This window comes from Macaca fascicularis, chromosome 2 (genome assembly GCF_037993035.2).
Source record: "Macaca fascicularis isolate 582-1 chromosome 2, T2T-MFA8v1.1".
Taxonomy (NCBI): Eukaryota; Metazoa; Chordata; class Mammalia; order Primates; family Cercopithecidae; genus Macaca; species Macaca fascicularis.
The window spans coordinates 151,073,789-151,093,731 of record NC_088376.1 but is presented as its reverse complement, the minus strand read 5'-3'; the positions used below and the strand labels follow the sequence as shown (position 1 = coordinate 151,093,731).

The window sequence follows — 19,943 nt, the reverse complement described above, 5'->3', positions numbered from 1 at the left end:
GCATAAAGCAAGAAGGTAACTTGATCAGTTTTTGTTGTTGTTGTTGTTGTTTTTGAGACAGAGTATCGCTCTGTCGCCCAGGCTGGAGTGCAGTCAGTGGTGTGATCTCAGCTCACTGCAACCTCTGCCTTCTGGGTTCAAGCAATTCTCCTGCCTCAGCCTCCCGAGTAGCTGGGACTACAGGCATACGCCACCACATCCGGCAGAATTTTGTATTTTTAGTAGAGACGCGGTTTCACCATGTTGGCCAGGAGGCTGGTCTTGAACTCCTGACCTCAGGCCTCCCAAAGTATTGGGATTACAGGCATGAGCCACTGCACCCGGCCTGGTTTTTTAGAAAGATCTCTTTGGTGCTGAACAGTCCACACAATCAAGAATCAGGGTGGTTTGGGCCAGGCGTGGTGGCTCATGCCTGTAATCCCAGCACTTGGGGAGGCCGAGGCGGGAAGATCACCTGAGGTCAGGAGTTCAAGACCAACCTGGCCAGGCGTGATGGTGTGTGCCTGTAGTCCCAGCTGCTCAGAAGGCTGAGGCAGGAGAATGCCGTGAACCCGGGAGGCAGAGCTTGCAGTGAGCCAAGATCCCTCACCACTGCACTCCAGCCTGGGGGACAGAGCGAAACTCCATCTCAAAGAAAAACAAAAAAAAAAGAATGAGGTTGGTTTGCATTGGGGGAATGGTGGTGAAGATGGGAAGATTCAGGTTATGTCGTGGAAATAGAATACAGCAGTTTCATTTGAGGATTGAATTCACTTTTTTTTTTTTTTGACACAGGGTATCACTCTGTTGCCCAGGCTAGAGTGCAGTGGCATGATCACCGCTCACTGCAGCCTCCACCTCCCGGGCTCAAGCCATCCTCCTGCCTCAGCTACCTGAATAGCTGGGACTACAGGCACACACCACCACACCTGGCTAATTGAATCCACACTGTTGAATGGGGTGATGATTACAGGTATATATTTGTAAAAATTAATCAAGCTGTACTTTGCTATATGTAACTGTTGCCTCAATAAAAAGGAGGGAAATAGGCTGGGCTTGGTAGCTCTAGCCTGTAATACCAGCACTTTGGGAGGCTGAGGTGGGTGGATCACTTGAGGTCAGGAGTTTGGGACCAGCCTGGATAACATGGTGAAACCCCATCGCTACTAAAAATACAAAATTAGCCAGGTGTGGTGGCATGTACCTGTAATCCCAGTTACTCAGGAGGCCGAGGCAGGAGAATTGCTGGGAGGTGGAGATTGCAGTGAGCCAAGATCATGCCATTGCACTTCAGCCTGGGCAAAAGAACCAGACAAAAAACTGAGCAAAAAAAAAGAAAAAAGAAAAGAAAATGAAATAAGTACATAGTTTAATAGGTCTTTTCCTATTTCATAATACTTTTGTAATAATTTTATGAGTCAGTGCATATGTTTTTATAAGTCATATATTTTTATGGGTAAGGAAAAGGGAGGAATTACGAGTTTTTAGTTGGAGCAGCTGAGTAGATGGTGGTGCTTTTTATGGGGATGAGGAAGTCAAGACAAGAAACCTTTTGATGGGAAGGAGGACTTGAAAACTGCAATCTGTTAACTTGAAATTACCTACTAGACATCCAAGGAAAATGCCATGTTGACAATTGAATGCATTAGTTGCATCAGGGGAGAATTCCTGGTTGGAGATATAGACGGGGGAAGGTCTCCACACAGAGGAAGTATTTAAAGCAATAAAAGTGTACAGGCCGGGCACGGTGGCTCATGCCTGTAATCCCAGCACTTTGGGAGGCTGAGGAGGGTGGATCACGAGGTCAGGAGATCGAGACTATCCTGGCTAACACAGTGAAACCCCATCTCTACTAAAATACAAAAAAAAAAAAAAATTAGCCGGGCATGGTTGCAGGTGCCTGTAGTCCCAGCTACTCGGGAGGCTGAGGCAGAATGGCCTGAACCCAGGAGGCGGAGCTTGCAGTGAGCCACGATCCCACCACTGCACTCCAGACTGGGTGACAGAGCGAGACTCCGTTTCAAAAAAATAAATAAATAAAAGTGTACAAGGTTATCAAGGATGCAGGACAAACAGAACTCTTTCATTTTTTGTTTTGTTTTGTTTTGAGACAGGGTCTCACTCCACCCAGGCTGAAGTGCAGTGATGCGATCTCAGATCACTGCAGCCTTGACCTCCGAGGTTCAACCGATCCTCCTATTCAAGCCCCACAAGTGGCTGGAACTACAGGTGTGAGCCACCACACCTGGCTAATTTTTGTATTTTTTGTAAGGACAGGTTTTGCCATGTTGCCCAGGCTGGTCTCAAACTCCTGAGCTCAAGCAATCCACCCACCTCAGCTTCCCAAAGTGCTGGGATTACAGGAGTGCACTACCACACCTGGCCCCAGAACTCTCTTATATGATGGTAGTGGGAGCTTTAAATGGGTAAAACTACATTGATACAAACTGTTTGTCCATATTTACAAAAGCTAAGCATGTGTCTACCTTGATGTATTCAGATAAGCACTTTCACTCTGAGGCATATATTCAAGATATATGAATGTATATGTGTTCATCAATAGAATGTTCAGGCCAGGCACGGTGGCTCACACCAGTAATCCCAGCACTTTGGGAGGCCAATGTGGGTGGATCACCTGAGGTTAGGAGTTTGAGACCAGCTTGGCCAACATGGTGAAACCTCATCTGTACTAAAACCACAAAACTTAGCCAGGCGTAGTGGCAGGCACCTGTAATCCCAGCTTCTCCAGAGGCTGAAGCAGGAGAATCTCTTGAACCCCGGAGGTGGAGGTCGCAGTGAGCCAACATCCTGCCATGGCACTCCAGCCTGGGTGACAAGAGTGAGACTCCCATCTCAAAAAAAAAAAAAAAAAAAATTCAGACAAGCCTTCTTCTGAATAGCCAAAAATTGGAAAACAACCCAAGTGTTCATCAACAGGTGAATGAATAAACAAACTGTGGTAGTTCATAAAATGGATTATATAGCAATGAAAATTAATGAACTACTGCCATGTGCAATGACATGAATGAATCTCAAAGATATTGTATCGGCCAAAAGAAGCCAGATGCAGGAGTGCATACTATATGTGGTTCCATTTGTGTGAAGTTCAAAAACAAACAAGGCGCAGTGGTGCATCCCTGTAATCCCAGCACTTTGGGAGGCTAGATGGGAGGGTTGCTTGAGCCCAAGAGTTCAAGACCAGCCTGGACAACACACTGAGACCCCATCACTACAAAAATATTTTTAAAAAATCAGCCAGGTGTGGGCTGGGTGTGGTGACTCATGCCTGTAATCCCGGCACTTTGGGAGGCTGAGGCAGGCGGATCACCTGAGGTCAGGAGTTTAAGACCAGCCTGACCAATATGACGAAACCACGTCTCTACTAAAAATATAAAAATTAGCTGGGCATGGTGGCAGGCGCCTGTAATCCCAGCTACTCAGGAGGCTGAGGCAGGAGAATCACTTGAACCTGGGAGGCGGAGATTGCAGTGAGCCAAAATCGTGCCACTGCACTCCAGCCTGGGGGATAGAGCGAGACTCTGCCTCCAAAAAAAAAAAAAAATTGTTTTCACCAATTTTTCCGTCAATGTCCTATTCCTATAGAAGGATCCAATTCAGTGTTACTCGTTATATTTAGTTTCCAGGTCTCTTCAGTATCTTCCAATCTGTGACTTTTTCTCCACCTTCTCTTGTTTTTAATGACCTTGATACTTTTTAAAAGAACTGGTTGGCTATTTTACAGAATGTCCCTCAGTTTGGGTTTGTCTAAGGCTTTTCTCGTGATTAGGTTGAAGTTACGCATTTTTTGGCTAGGATACAGCACAAGCAGTGTTATGCTTTCTTCAGTGCATCGGAGCAGGGGCTTTGTGATGTCACTAAGTCTTCTCACTGCTGGTGTTAATCTTGATCACTTAGCTAAACTGTGTCTGGGTTGAGTTTCTCTACTATAAAGTTGCTATGTTTCTCTTTGTAATTAATAATTTTATACTTTTTGTAAATTTGCATTTAAATTTTATTAACTTAAGAAATTGCACCGAATAAATATCTTGGAGGAGATTTTTTGAGATGACCAAAATATCCTATTTCTCCTCAAAATTCCACCTACTAATTTTAGCATCCATTGGTGGATCTTTCTTTTATGAATATTACTGTTTAATGGTGATTTTTCTATTTCCCTGTTTCTCTTTTTTTGAGACAGGGTCTTGCTGTGTTACCCAGGCTAGAGTGCAGTAATGCGATCTCAGTTCACTGTAGTCTCGACCTCGTGGACTTAAGTGATCCTCCCACCTCAGCTTCCTAAGTAGCTGGGACTACTGGCTTGTGCCACCATGCCTGGCTAATTTTTTGTAGAGATAGGGTTTCACTCTGTTGCCCAAGCTGGTCTCAAACTCCTGAGCTCAAGTGATCCTCCCATCTCAGCCTCCCAAAGTGCTGGGATTATAAGAGTGCACCATTGCATCCAGTCTCCTTCTACATTTATTAATTAAAACTCTTCTGGAAGGAAGATATGGTCATTTCTCCCCCATTTATTTATTTTTCAATTATTTATTTAAATCTGTGGTCTCTGGCCAGGCACAGTGGCTCATGCCTGTAGTCCCAGCACTTTGGGAGGTCGAGGCAGGAGGATTACTTGAGCTCAAGAGTTCAAGACCAGCCTGGGCAACATGACAAAACCCCATCTCTATTAAAAAATAAGAATAGGTAGTCGGCAAAGCTGAGTCCTGTCCTCTCGCCCTCCTCCCCTGACAGCATGAGCTTCAGCAATCGCTCCACCTTCTCCACCAACTACCGGTCCCTGGGCTCTGTCCAGGTGCCCAGCTATGGCGCCCAGCTGGTCAGCAGCATGGTCAGCGTCTATGCAGGTGCTGGGGGCTCTGGTTCCTGGATCTCTGTGTCCCGCTCCACCAGCTTCCAGGGCAGCATAGGGTCCGGGGACCTGGCCGCGGGTTTGGCTGGGGGTCTGGCAGGAATGGGAGGCATCCAGAAAAAGAAGGAGACCATGCAAAGCCTGAACAACCACCTGGCCTCCTACCTAGACAGAGCCTGGAGACCGAGAACCAGAGGCTGGAAAGCAAAATCTGGGAGCACCTGGAGAAGAAGGGACCTCAGGTCAGAGACTTGGAGCCACTACTTCAAGACCATCGAGGACCTGAGGGCTCAGATCTTCGCAAATACTGTGGACAATGCCCGCATCGTTCTGCAGATCGACAATGCCCGTCTTGCTGCTGATGACTTTAGAGTCAAGTATGAGACAGAGCTGGCCATGTGCCAGTCTGTGGAGAACAACATCCATGGGCTCTGCAAAGTCACTGATGACACCAATGTCACTCAGCTGCAGCTGGAGACAGAGATCGTGGCTCTCAAGGAGGAGCTGCTCTTCATGAAGAAGAACCACGAGGTGGAAGTAAAAGGCCTACAAGCCCAGATTGCCAGCTCTGGGCTGACCGTGGAGGTAGATGCCCCCAAATCTCAGGACCTCACCAAGATCATGGCAGATATCCAAGCCCAATATGACAAGCTGTCTCAGAAGAACCTAGAGGAGCTGGACAAGTACTGGTCTCAGCAGATTGAGGAGAGCACCACAGTGGTCACCATGTAGTCTGCCGAGGTTGGAGCTGCTGAGATGATGCTCACAGAGCTGAGACATACAGTCCAGTCCTTGGAGATTGAGCTGGACTCCATGAGAAATCTAAAGCCCAGCTTGGAGAACAGCCTGAGGGAGGTGGAGGCCCGCTACACCCTGCAGATAGAGCAGCTCAATGGGATCTTGCTGCACCTGGAGTCAGAGCTGGCACTGACTCGGGCAGAGGGACAGCCAGACCCAGGAGTACGAGGCCCTGCTGAACATCAAGGTCAAGCTGGAGGCTGAGTTTGCCACCTACTGCTGCCTGCTGGAAGATGGTGAGGACTTCAATCTTGATGCCCTGGACAGCGGCAACTCCATGCAAACCATCCAGAAAACCACCACCCGCCAGATAGTTGATGGCAAAGTGGTGTCTGAGACCAACGATGCCAAAATTCTGAAACATTAAGCCAGCAGAAGCAGGGTACCCTTTGGGGAGCAGGAGGCCAATAAAAAGTTCAGAGGTAAAATAATAATAATAAATTAAAAATCAACAAATAAACATGTGGTCTCCTGTATATTCATTCTGTATTTTGGGTTACAATCCAATAACATTACTATTTATTTTGTTCCTCAAATTGCTCTTGGTTTGCCCATTGAGAGCTCCTTCAAGTTGGCTCCTATGTTCCTTTGACAAGCCCCTATTCTTTTTGGAGCATTTCCTTTCTTTCTTTTATTTATTTATTTTTATAACAAAAGATATTCTAGGCTTATCTTATATTTTCCCTGTTCTAACCCTATAATCACCATCCCCTTTTCTAAGGAGCACTGGTTCCTTTTATTGGAAAGTGGTACTTAGAAACCAATATCTGGGTTCTGGCTATGCTCATTGCTACTGAGATGTCATTTCTTCTAGGTCCTCTCAGAGGACAAAGCTATAAAATATGTATGTGTACACTAACTCTCACACACATACATCTCTATCTATAAAAAAACCCACAAGTTCATACTGAGATATCTGATTTCAACCCAACACTAAAGGGTTCATTCTATCCCTCTATCTTTTCTTGTTTGTAACTTTTTTTTTCCTTTTGAGATGGAGTCTTGCTCTGTTGCCCAAGCTGGAGTACAGTGGCATGATCTCAGCTCATTGCAAGCTCCGCCTCCCAAGTTCAAGCGATCCTCCTGCCTCAGCCCCCCAGAGTTGGGATTACAGGCACACACCACCACGCCCGGCTAATTTTTGTATTTTTAGTAGAGGCAGGGTTTCACCATATTGGCCAGGCTGGTCTTGAACTCCTGACCTCAGGTGATCCACCCACCTCAGCCTCCCAAAGTGCTGGGATTACAGGCATGAGCCACTGTGCCCAGCCATTTGTAACTATTTTTTTTTTTACAGTAATAAATCTTGTTCTCATTAGCTATATTTACTTATTTGTTCAATCCTAGTATACATATACACTACTTGCAGAATTGCTAACCCATACCCCAGTGAAAAACAAATTTGCTAACTAGAGTACAGTATTTATATGCAGTTCTTTTTGTCTGTAGCCTTACAGAATCCCATTCAAATTATATATTCCACAGTTAAACTTAAGTTAGGTCTTTTCCGTCCCTTTGGTATGGTCTGTTATTCATTTGGAATAAAGTTAGGTTGATTTGCTAGTGTTTGTATTCCAGCTTGGGTTTCCCCAACGTTCTGGTTGGTTTTTTTTTTTGTTTTTTTTGTTTTGTTTTGTTTTGTTTTTGAGACGGAGTTTCGCTCTGTCGCCCAGGCTGGAGTGCAGTGGCCGGATCTCAGCTCATTGCAAGCTCCGCCTCCCGGGTTTATGCCATTCTCCTGCTTCAGCCTCCTGAGTAGCTGGGACTACAGGCGCCCGCCACCTCGCCAGGCTAGTTTTTTGTATTTTTTAGTAGAGACGTGTTAGCCAGGATGGTCTCGATCTCCTGACCTCATGATCCGCCCGTCTCGGCCTCCCAAAGTGCTGGGATTACAGGCTTCAGCCACTGCGCCCACCCCTGGTTGGTTTTAATTGTTTCTTTATCTAGGGAGTATGTGAAACATTACTATTGTTCCTGGAGTCAAGGCTAACCAAAAAGGTATACTCAATAAAGTGTCGCTTCCATACCTTCCTTCTTGTCACCCCATTCAACATACCCCCTGTAGGTAGCCAAACTCTTTAATTTCTGGTTTACCTTTTCTAGATTTCTTTTGCACAAATGAGCAGAAATGTGTATTTTCCTATAACCTCTTCTTTCTTACACGACCAGTAGCATGCCATGGATACTTTTTTGCACTTTGCTTTCTTTCCCCCTTAACTGTATATATGGAAATCACCCCATATCAACTCATAGAGATCTCATCCATTTTTTCAGCTATATGGTACTCCATTGCTGGAGATGTCATAGTTTATTCAACCACTCTTCTATCTATGGACATTTAAGTTTTTTTCCAATATTTTGTAATTATAAATAATGCTGCAACGAATAGCCTTATAAATATGCATTTTCTTTCTTTTCTTCTGAGACAGGGTCTCATTTTGTCACCCAGGCTGGAGTGCAGTGGCGTGATGATAGCTCACTGCACACTTGACCTCCCAAGCAATTCTCCTGCCTCAGCCTCCCAAAGTGCTGGGATTACAGGTGTGACCCACCGCACCCGGCCTCATGTTTTTTATCTTCAGGTAGATTCCAAGGGGAGGGATTACTGAGTCAAAAGGTAAATGCGTTTGTAGCTTTCTTAGCTACTGCCAAATTCTCCTCCACAAGGGCTGCACCAGTTTGCATTCTCACCAGCAATGTGGGAAAATGTCTGTTTCCCCACAGCCTATGTGTTATGCAAATGCATGTGTTGTCATGCATTTTAGTCTTTGTCAATCTTATGGGTGAGAAATGGTATCTCAGTGTTGTTTTAATTTGCATTTCTCTAATTATGAGTGTGATTTTTTTCAAATGTATGGAGGCCCTTTTTATATCTTTTTGTGAATTATCTATTAATATCTTTCTCCCATTTTTCTATCCAGTTTTTAGTTCTTTGTTCCTCACATTTCTTAAAATAATCTTTTAATTTTAGAACAGTTTTAGAATTATGGAAAAATTGTGAACACAATAGAAAGATTCCTATATCTCCACATCCAGTTCCCCATATTATTAACAATTTTACATTGACATGGTATATTTGTCACAATTAATGAACCACTGTTGATACATTATTATTAACTAAAAGACTATATTTCTTTCAGGTTGCCTTGGTTTTTACCTAATGTCCTTTTTTGTTTGTTTTTTGGGGTTTTTTTGTTTTTGTTTTTGAGACGGAGTCTCACCCAGGCTGGAGTGCAGTGGCACAGTCTTGGCTCACTGCAACCTCTACCTCCCGGGTTCAAGTGATTCTCCTGCCTCAGCCTCCTGAGTAGCTGGGACTACAGGCATGCGCCACCATGCCTGGCTAATTTTTGTATTTTTAGTAGAGATGGGGTTTTGCCATGTTGGCCAGGCTGGTCTCTAACTCCTGACCTGAGGTGATCCGCCCTCCTCAGCCTCCCAAAATGCTGGGATTATAGGCATGAACAACTGCGCCTGGCTACCTAAAGTTCTTTTTTGGTTCCAGGATACCACCTTTAGTTGTCATGTCTCCTTAGGCTCATCTTGGTTATGATAGTTTGTATTAGACTGTTCTCACACTGTTATGAAGAAATACCCAAGACTGAATAATTTATAAAGGAAACAGGTTTAGTTGACTCACAGTTCTGCATTGCTGGGAAGGCCTCAGAAACTTATATAGCATGGTAGAAGGCAAAGAGAAGCAGGCACCTTCTTGACAGAGGGGCAGGATGGAGTGAGTGCAAGTAGGGGAAATGCCAGACGCTTATAAAACCATCAGATCTCATGAGAACTCACTCACTATCACGAGAATAGCATGAGCGAAACCGCCCCCATGATCCAATTACCTCCACCTGGTCCCACCTTTGACACGTGGGAATTATGGGAATTACAATTCGAGATGAGATTCGGGTGGGGACACAAAACCAAACCATATCACAGTTTCTCAGACTCTCCCTGTTCTTGATGATGCTGACAGTTTTGAGGAGTACTGTTAAAGTATTTTACAGAATGACCTTCAGCTGAGATTTGTCTGATGTTTTTATTATAATTAGACTGGGGTAATGAGCTCCTGCAAGGAAGACCACAGAGGTAAAGCATCATTCTCATCACATCTCTGGGGTGCATAATATCAGCATGAATTATCACTGTTGATGTTAACCTTCACCACCTAGCTTGAGGTAGTGTTTGTCAGGTTTCTTCACTATAAAGTTATTCCTTTCCCCCACCTCTCTTTCCATACTCTACTTTTCAAAAGAAAGTCACTATGTGCAGCCCACATCTAAGGAGTGGGGTGTTATGCTCCACTTCCTTAAGGGAGGATTATCTACATAAATAATTTGAAATTGTTCTGCACTAGATATTCATCTATTCTCCCACATTTATTTATTTAACCATCTATTTATATAAGTATGGACTTATGGATATTTTATACTTTGAGTTCTAATCCAATACTACTTTACTTTTTTTTTTTTTTTTTTTTTAATTGTTCCAGCTTTGGCCATTGGGAACTCTTTCAGTTGGTTCCTGTGTTCCTTTGACATACCCTGATCTCATGTGTGCATGTGAGTGTGTGTGTGTTTGAGCACTTCCTTATTTACTGGCATTAGAAGATGCTTCAGGCTCATCTTGCATATTTCCTGAAAATCAGCCATTTCTCCAAGTATCCCTGGTTCCTTTTACTGGAGAATGGTATTAGAAATCAAGTTTTGGCTGCTAGATATAATTGTTCCTACTGGGGTGTCATTGCTTGTACACTCTCTCAGCTGATAGACAAGGAGATAGATGTAGGTATACTAATCCATGCATATCCACATATCTATGTATATTTCTATATGTAATTATTTGTATCTCTATTAAGCTAAACACAAATTTATACTGATGTGTCCAATGTGAATCCATTATCCAATGGATAATTCTAGCTTCCTCCCCTTGTTTCACTATAACTCCTACTCCAACAACGAGAATCCTGGCCACTCATTTACCCAATTCTTCAAAAATATATATATATATACACACACATACACATACACACACACACACACACACACACACAGTGATATCACAATGGCTAACCTGTACCCCATGGGAAACAACTTCACAGACTACAGGATAGTGCTTGTGTTTATCTTCTTGTGTCTTTAGTTTTGCAGATTCCATTCATTTCCAAAGCTACTTATGAGGTAGGAGATCAACAGGACTTCTTTTCACAACCCTCCTTATCTAAACAGGATTTACAAAGAAGGCAGCCCAAACCAATTAGGACCAAGATGGCCACAAAAGCAGCCTCTAGTTACCCTCACTGCTTATTTGCATTGGCATGTCACTTCCACCAGTGCCATGACCGTTTGCAAATGCTGCCATGGCAACGACCCAGAAGTTACCTTATATGATTCTGGGGATGCCCCACCCCTTTTCCAGAAAGTTTGTGAATAACCCACCCCTTATTTCGCATATAATTGAGTGTGGGTATAAATAGAGCTAGCCAGCCATCCAGGAGTGCTACTCTAGGCCACTCTGCCTATAAGATAGCCCTGTTCTGTCTGTGGAGCAGCCATTTTGCTGTACATCATTGCTCGAATAAACTTGCTTTCTTCACTGTTGGCTCCCTCCTGAAATCTTTCCTGAGTGAAGCTAAGAACCCTCCCAGACTGAGCCCCGGTTTTGGGATCTGCCTGAATTACTTAGGTCAGCACCTTTCTCCCACCCTGCATTCAGTGAGGTTGTTGCATACATTTATAATACAGTTGCATTGTTTCATCACATTCTGCTTTCCACCCCGAAATCCCCTGACCTCCTAAATGATTTTAGAAACTTTGCACATGTTAAGATTCATCCTTTGTGCTGTAAAGTTCTATAGGTTTTGACAAATGCATAGTGTTGTGAATTCACTATTGGAGTATTATATATAGTTGCTGTATATACCTTCATCATCCTAAAAAATCCCCTCTGCTTTACCTAGTCATCTCTCCCTCCTTCTTCTGGAGCCCCTGGCAACAACTGACCTTTTTACTGTCTCTATAATTTTGCCTTTTTTTTTTTTTTTTTTTTTTTTGAGATGGAGTCTCGTTCTATCGCCCGGGCTGGAGTGTAGTGGCATGATCTCGGCTCACTGCAAACTCCGCCTCCTGGGTTCATGCCATTCTCCTGCCTCAGCCTCCTGAGTAGCTGGGACTACAGGCACCTGCCACCGCGCCTGGCTAATTTTTTGTATTTTTAGTAGAGACGGAGTTTCACCATGTTAGCCAGGATGGTCTTGATCTCCTGACCTCATGATCTGCCCGCCTTGGCCTCCCAAAGTGCTGGGATTACAGGTGTGAGCCACTGCGCCCGGCCTATAATTTTGCCTTTTACTGAATGTCGCATAGTTGGAAGCATACAGGATATAGCCTTTTCAGACTGACATCTTTTACTTAGTAATATGCATTTAAGATTCATCTATGTCTTTCCACGAGAACTGCAGAACTTAGCCAGGCGCAGTGGCTCATGCTTATAATCCCAGCACTTTGCGAGGCTGAGGCAGGCGGATCACCTGAGGTCAGGAGTTCAAACCAGCCTGACCGATATGGTGAAACCCCATCTCTACTAAACTACAAAAATTAGCTGAGCATGGTGGCAGACACCTGTAATCCCAGCTACTAGGGAGGCTGAGGCAAGAGAATCGCTTGAACCCTGGAGGTGGAGGTTGCAGTGAGCCAAGATCATGCCATTGCACTCCAGCCTGGGCAACAGAGCGAGACTCATCTGAAAAGAAAAGAAAAAAGGGATGGGGAGGGGAGGGGAGGGGAGGGGAGGGGAGGGGAGGGGAGGGGAGGTAGACAGAACTCTTGGCATATAACAATCCATCTAAACCCCTGCACTAAGAGATTTGACCATAAGAACAGATCCCTAGAATGACCCCAGACCTTGTTAAAATACCTCAGAAAGCTCAAGTTGCCTGGAGACATTACTGTCTATTCTAGCCAATATCTCATGATAAGCCTCTGACCTCCCTTTCTTAAAGCATGTACTAGAAACAGCTTACAATTGTGAATATGTATCTCTTATAACTCAGAAGAGTTTTTCTCAAGGACCTGAAAGCCATTCCTTTGAAATGTAATCATCAGGAACATTTCATGATGTTAGGGCCTCTGTGTCCCACTCTCTGAGGGAGGATAGAACAAACAGAGCTGGCCTAATTGCACTGACCAAGCCTTTGTAATTTTTCACTTCTCTGATTCTACAGAGACCCGCTCTCCTGGCTCCCTCATTCTCCCTTTAAAACATCCAAATCATCTCTGCACAAATTGGAATGGAGCTCAGTTCTTTCCCCTGCTGTCAGTAGTTACTGAATAAAATCTGTTTTCACTGCTCTAACTAATGTCTGGCTGTGTTTATCATCAACAGTAGTGCGTTTCTTTTTATTGCTGAAGAATATTCCATTTTATGGATGTACCGTAGTTTGTTTACCCATTCACCAATCAAAGGACATCTTGGTTGCTTCCAGTGTTTAGCTGTTATGAATAAAGCTACTATAAACATTCATGTGCGGGCTTTTGTGTGGAGGTAAATTTCAGATCAGTTGAATAATCACCTAGAAATGCGATTGCTGGCTGGAAGGTATGGTAAAGCTATATATATGGTAAGCTTATAAGAAACTGCCAAACCTGTATTCCAAAGTGACCGTACCATTTTGCATTCCCACTAACAGTGAGTCCAGTTGCTTCATATCCTTACCAGCATTTGGTGGTGTCAGTTTTTTGGATTTTAGCTATTACAGTAAGTGTGTAGTGATTGCTCATTGTTGTTTTAATTTGCAATTCCCTAAAAACAAATGAGGTTGGCTGGGCACGGTGGCTCATACCTGTAATCCCAGCACTTTGGAAGGCCGAGGTGGGTGGATCACCCGGGGTCAGGAGTTCATAACCAGCCTGACCAAGATGGTGAAACCCTATCTCTACTAAAAATACAAAAATTAGATGGGCATGGTGGCATGTGCCTGAGACAGGAGAATTGCCTGAACCCAGGAGGCAGAGCTTTGAGCCGAGATTGCACCACTGCACTCCAGCCGGGGGAACAGAGCGCAGAGCGAGACTCTATTTCAAAAAAAAAAAAAAAAAAAATGAGGTTAAGTATTATTTTGTGCCTATTTGCTATCTGTATTCTTCTTTGGTGAGCTATCCGTTAAGATCTTTGTAACATTATTAAATGGGTTGTTGAATTTTAAGAGTTATTTGTATATTTTTTGATATAAGTCCTTTACCAGAAATGTAATTTGCAATTATTGCTTCTCAGTCTGTGGCTGCTTTTTTAATTCTCTTAGCAGTGTCTTTGGTATAGCAGTAAGTGTTACTTTTAATAAAGTCCAACTTGGGCTGAGTGCAGTGGCTCATGCCTGTAATCCCAGCACTTTGGGAGGCCAAGGCCAGCAGATCACAAGGTCAACAGATAGAGACCAACCTGGCCAACATGGTGAAACCCCGTCTCTACTAAAAATACAAAAATTAGCTGGACGTGATGGTGCATGCCTGTAGTCCCAGCTACTCAGGAGGCTAAGGCAGGAGAATTGCTTGATCTCAGGAGGCAGAGGTTGCAGTGAGCCAAGATCCTGCCACTTCACTCCAGCCTGGCAACAGAGCGAGACTCCATCTCAATAAATAGATAAATAAGTAAATAAATAAATAAATAAAAGAAATAAAGTCCAACTTTTTTCTTTCATGAATCATGCTTTTAATGTTGTATCTAAAAACTCATCGCCAAACCCAAGCTCACACTGATGTTCTCTTATATTTTCCTCTACGCATTTTATAGTTTTATGTTTTGCATTTAGGTCTATGATTTTTATTTCTTTTTTTTTTGAGATAGGGTCTCACTCTGTTGCCCAGGCTGGAGTGCAGTGGTGCGATCTCAGCTTACTGCAACATCTGCCTTCCAGATTCCAGCAAGCCTCCCACCTCAGCCTCCTGAATAGCTGGGACCAGAGGCGCATGCATTTTTGTATTTTTAGCAGAGGTGGGGTTTCACCATATTGGCCAGGCTGGTCTTGAACTCCTGGACTCAAGCAATCTACCTCCCTGAGCCTTCCCAAAATGCTGGGATTATGGGCATGAGCCACTGTGCCAGGCCCTATGATTCATTTTGAGTTAATTTTTTGGAAGGTGTAAGGTCTGTGTGTAGTTTTTTTTTTTTTTTTTTTTTTTTTTGCAGAAAAAGTACAAAAGTACAACTTTTCTTTTTCTTTTTTTTTTTTGAGACGGAGTCTCGCTCTGTCACCCAGGCTGGAGTGCAGTGGTGCGATTTTGACTCACTGTAAGCTCAGCCTCCCGGGTTTATGCTATTCTCCTGCCTCAGCCTCCCAAATAACTGGGACTACAGGTGCCCCCCACTGCGCCCGGGTAATTTTTTGTATTTTTTAATAGAGATGGGGTTTCACCGTGTTAGCCAGGATGGTCTCCATCTCCTGACCTTGTGATCCGCCAGCCTCGGCCTCCCAAAGTGCTGGGATTACAGGCGTGAGACACCGTGCCTGGCCAGTCGACTATATTTTTTTCTAATATTTTTAGAAATCAGAGGAGCTCATTTTGTTTCCCAGGCTGGTCTTGAACTCCTGGCCTCAAGCAATCCTCCTGCTTCGACCTCCCAAGGTGCTGGGATTACAGGAGTGAGCCACCATGCCCAACTTTGACTATATTTTTGTAGATGTTTCTGGGTTCTCTCTTCTTTCCCATTGACCTATTCATTCCTTTGTCAATACCACACTGTCTTGATTATTATAACTTTATAGCAAGCCTTGAAATCAGCTAGTGTAAGTTCTCTGACTTTGCTCTTCTTCAGTATTGTGCTAGCTACTCTAGGGTTTTTGCCTTTCCATGGAAGTTTTAGAATCGGTTTGTTAATGTCTACAAAATACTTTGCTGGGATTTTATTAGGATTGTGTTGAACCAATAGAACCAATAGATCAAATTGGGAAGAACTGACATCTTAACAGTATTAAGTCTTTACAACCTATGAACACAGAATATCTCCCCATTTATCTAGATCTTCTTTGATTTCTTTCATCAGGGTGTTTTCTATATACAGATCTTATACACATTTTGTAAGGCTTATTCCTAAGTATTTCTTTTTATAGGTGATGTTATACATTATATATATGCCAGGAACAGTGGCTCACATCTGTAATCCCAGCACTTTGGGAGGCCGAGGCATGCAGATCACTTGAGGTCAGGAGTTCAAGATCAGCCTGGCCAACATGGTGAAACCCCGTCTCTACCAAAAATACAAAACTAGCCAGGTGTGGTGGCAGATGCCTGTAATCCCAGCTATGAGAGAGGCTGAGGCAGGAGAATCGCTTGAACCTGGAGGGTAGAGGCTGCAGTAAGCTGAGATTGCACCCCTGCACTCCAGCCTGGGCAACAGAGTGAGACTCTGTCTCAAATAAATAAATAAATAAATAAATAAATAAATAAATAAATAACATGTATATATATACACACATATATACTCTATAATTATACACTACTAGCATATAAGAATGCAACTCGCCCGGCATAGTGGCTCACACCTGTAATCCCAGCACTTTGGTGAGAGGTGAAGCCGGCTGGGCTTCTGGGTCGGGTGGGGACTTGGAGAACTTTTCTGTCTACCTAAACGATTGTAAACACACCAATCAGTGCTCTGTGTCTAGCTAAAGGTTTGTAAATGCACCAATCAGCACTCTGTAAAGACAGACCAATCAGCATTCTGTAAAATGGGCCAATCAGCACTCTGTACAATGGACCAATCAGCAGGACGGGGGCAGGGAATAAGGGAATAAAAGCTGGCCACCCCCCAGCCAGCAGCGGCAAGTGATTCGGGTGTCTTCCACAGTGGCGAAGCTTTATTCTTTTGGTCTTTGGGATAAATCTTGCTGCTGCTCAGTGTTTGGGTGCGCACTACCTTTGTGAGCTGTAACACTCACTGCGAAGGTCTGCGGCTTCACTCCTTAAGTCAGCGAGACCAGGAACCCACCAGAAGGAAAAAATTCTGGACACATCTGAAGGAACAAACTCGGGGGACACCATCTTTTAAGAGCTGTAACACTCACTGCGAGGGTCTGAGGCTTCATTCTTGAAGTCAGCGAGACCAGGAACCCACCGGAAGGAACCAATTCCGCACACATTGGGAGGCTGAGGCGGATGGATCATGGGGTCGAGAGTTCAAAACCAGCCTGGCCAACAGGGTGAAACCCTGTCTTTACTAAAAATAAGGAAAATTGCCGGGCATTGTGTGGGGCACCCATAATCCCAGCTACTCGGGAGGGTGAGGCAGAAGAGTCACTTGAACCCGGGAGGCGGAGGTTGCAAGGAGCTGAGATCGCACCACTGCACTCCAGGCTGGGCGGCAGAGCAAGACTTCATCTTAAAAAAGAACAAAGAATGCAGGCCTGGCACGGTGGCTCATGCCTGTAATCCTAGCACTTTGGGAGCCTGAGGCGTGTGGATGCCAAGGTCAGGAGACGGAGACCATCCTGGCCAACATGGTGAAACCCCGTCTGTACTAAAAATACAAAAAAATTAGCTGGGTGTGGTGGCGGGCACCTGTAATCCAAGCTACTCGGGAGGCTGAGGCAGGAGAAAGGCGTGAACCTGGGAGGCGGAGCTTGCAATGAGCCGAGATCTTGCCACTGCCCTCCAGCCTGGGCGGCAGAGCGAGACTCGGTCTCAAAAAAAAAAAAAAAAGATTTTAACTGACTTTCATATATTAACCTTGCATTCTATGAGCTTTCTATACTGGCTTCCAGCTAGTTGGACTGAGGAAGAGAAAAAAGGGACAAAGATCATATGCCAGATGTGTTTTAAGCAACATTGTCAGAAGCTGCCACTAGTGTATATTCTGGCACTGGAAAGTGTAGTCTATATTATAGTAGCCATGTGCCCAGCTATTACTATGGAAAAGGGGAAACAGTTTCTGCCACAAGGAGTTAATACCACCTAGTTCTTTAGTGGACATCAATGGGTCTCTCTTTGCTTCCTGCTCTACATACATACTGCAGAGTATATTTTTGTACTTTCTCGTGTTTTATTCCCCAACACATCCTGCTCTTTCCCACCTTTGTTGTAGTTCATGGTTTGGCAAACTGTGACCCACAGCTCAAACTTAGCCTGCCACCTGTTTTTGGAATACAGCCACACTCATTCATTTAGAATTTGCTATTAATGTTGTCAAAGTCGAACTAAAAATGCAGAAACAAATATCTGAAATTAAACTGTCACAGTGATGAAGGAAGAACTGCAATTTGGGGCATACACACAGCCTGGGTAGTCTTTGGTATGGCCAAAGAACAGAGAAGAGGTTGGAGGTTTTTTTTTAAGGAGAAACGTATTGCTCTTTGAGAAAGTGCACTGGCACCAGTAAGGTTCTGGGGAACTGCTGGCAAGCTCTGGTTGGTGAGCAACAGTGGTGGGCAAAGTTAGTCCTAGAGTTAGGACAGGTTCCGTAGTTATAGATAAAATTGTTATGAAGTTACAGCAGGCATTTTCAGCAACGGGACTTGCAGAGAATTACATTTTTAGAACAATGTTGTGTGTCCAGAATGCTTCCCTGCCGCCACCACGCTGCCACAGACACTGCCTAGCCTGCAAAGCTCGAAACACTATCTCTGGTCACTTACACAAAGGGTTTGTCAAGCCTTGAGCCTAGCTGCTCCCCACGGCCCTTCTAACTCCCATCTTTCACACAGATTAACAGGATTAATTTTATTTCAAAAGACTGAGGAGAAAGCCTGGATGTCCACACTCGGGAATGGTCAAGTAAACTACGATGCAGCTATATAAAGCCGCCATTTAAAAAGTTGTTAAGAAAAACATTGACTAAAATGTCAAATTCTTCATACTATTTGGTGATTTCAACTTAGGATGTTAATAAACAACAGCCCCTTTCCCTTTCACAATGTGGAATGAACTGAGAAACAGACAGGCAGACAGATGGAGAGGAGGGTGATTAGAAAAGTGGTTTTAGACACCCACCTCATGAGTCTTACTAATTCAGCACTCCCAGATTAGAGAACATGTCCGGTCTACCAGATGTCGGAGGGCAGAAAGCAATCTCCACCCAAGTGAATGGTCTATGTGTGGTTCCTTCACATATGCCCCCTCCATAAGATGCTCCCTCCTCCTCTCTTAGGAAGAAACTGCAAGAAGGCTCAGCCTGCAATGTTTCTGGGGGAAACCTGCACTAGAACCTCATAAAGCAGCCTGTACAGCCTGAGCTCACATTCGTAACAAAGTAAGTATTTGTGGATAGAAAAAAGATGAAGGATACATACACCTATATCAACAGTGGTTATTTCTGGATGATGGGAATTCCAGGAGATTTTTGTTTTGATTTCTTTGTTTGCCAGTATTTTACTCAAGTTGCTGTAAGGAATTGATGCTGCTTCTGTCAAGGGGTGGGAGAAGTTATTTAAAAAAAAAAAAAAACCCCAACCAACCTTCAAAACCAACTGTCACAGCCTCCTGGAGGCCTTCGTGGATTTCTCCTCTCACTCACTGTATTAGTCTGTTTTCACAGTGCTGGTAAAGACATACCTGAGACTGGGCAATTTACAAAAGAAAGAGTTTTATTGGACTTATAGTTCCACATGGCTGGGGAGGCCTCATAATCATGGTGGAAGGTGAAAGGCAGGTCTCACATGGCGGCAGACGAGAAAGAATGAGAGCCAAGCAAAACAGCTTTCCCCTTGCCATCAGATTTCTGAGACTTACTACCATGAGAACAGTATGGGGGAAACTGCCCTCATGATTCAATTATCTCCCACCAGGTGCCTCCACAACATGTGGGAATTACGGGAGTACAATTCAAGATGAGATTTGGGTGGGGACACAGAGCCAAACCATATCACTCCCTTTTCCTTTGTCTCTTCTGTCTCACTCTCAATTTCCCTTCCTGCTGTTTTTTCTGTCTCCATGGCTGACTGAGAAATCCTCTTTTGGCTGGAAGACAGTTAGTAATAGGAAGAAGTGGGGTTTTAAGAGCAGAGCCCCTGCATTCAACTTCTGGCCTCACTGCTTGGCCCCCTGCTGTTAAATGCAATGGTACTTACCCTCCCTGCCACCTAGCACCTGGTACAGTGCCTGGCACAGTGTAGACGCTTGAGCAAGTGACTGAACTGAGAGATCTGGTGAGGAGCAAGGAGTACAAGAAAGCTATGGCTGTGACAGTGTTTTGTAGACTTTGGGAATAAAGGTTCATTTCTGTCATCTCCCACTCCTACAGTGAGGGGCAGGGCTGGCTCACTCCCAGAGCCTCCAGCGGGTAGGTATCCTGCAGGTGTCTGAAGGTGGAT

At 44.3% G+C, this 19,943-nt stretch overlaps 1 pseudogene; it reads left to right on the top strand.

The window, feature by feature from the left end:
* Positions 1 to 2,632: 2,632 nt before the first annotated feature.
* LOC107128872 (keratin, type I cytoskeletal 18 pseudogene) lies at positions 2,633 to 6,091 on the top strand (annotated as a pseudogene).
* Positions 6,092 to 19,943: the final 13,852 nt, after the last annotated feature.